This window comes from Penaeus monodon, chromosome 21 (genome assembly GCF_015228065.2).
Source record: "Penaeus monodon isolate SGIC_2016 chromosome 21, NSTDA_Pmon_1, whole genome shotgun sequence".
NCBI classification, from domain to species: domain Eukaryota; kingdom Metazoa; phylum Arthropoda; class Malacostraca; order Decapoda; family Penaeidae; genus Penaeus; species Penaeus monodon.
Genome location: NC_051406.1, coordinates 23,797,268 through 23,797,729, shown reverse-complemented (window position 1 = coordinate 23,797,729; position 462 = coordinate 23,797,268). Strand labels below are relative to the sequence as shown.

Here is a 462-nt window from a genome sequence, read left to right as displayed (position 1 = left end):
AAAAAAAAAAAAAAATCTAACTTCTACCATTCGTCAGCAATTTCTTTTCAATTCTTGTAGCTTAACTCTTTGAAAGCTGCATTCAACTTTCCAAGCGACTCGTACCGTAAGCCCTCTCTCCACAATGCCCAATAACATGCTAGTACCATAAAAAGCTTAATTTAGATATATCTGACCATGGCTCTCAAAGAGTAAAAACCACACCTGTACAGATGTCTGTAAAGCTAGATATACTAGATATTATGAAATACACATTATTTCACACTTTTAAAGTCTGTCCTTTTAAATTTATTCTGAAACAAAATTATCATAAAGAATTCAGTCTCTAAAAACTGGCTAGTATTTTCAGAACTTCATGAGAGACTACTGTATTTCTTTTCCTGGCAGCCTAGTCCATACCCTTAATATTATCCCAACAACAAGAGTTCACAAGTGAGTCATCTCCTGCCTCCCCCCCCCCAA

General features: G+C 35.5%; 1 protein-coding gene across 1 annotated transcript in view; it reads right to left on the bottom strand.

Moving 5' to 3' along the window:
* Window positions 1–462, bottom strand: part of LOC119586367 (major facilitator superfamily domain-containing protein 12-like) — a gene marked incomplete in the record, with an annotated part of 40,561 nt that continues 40,099 nt past the window's right edge. Inside the window, 1 exon segment of the mRNA XM_037935079.1 lies at window positions 1–456.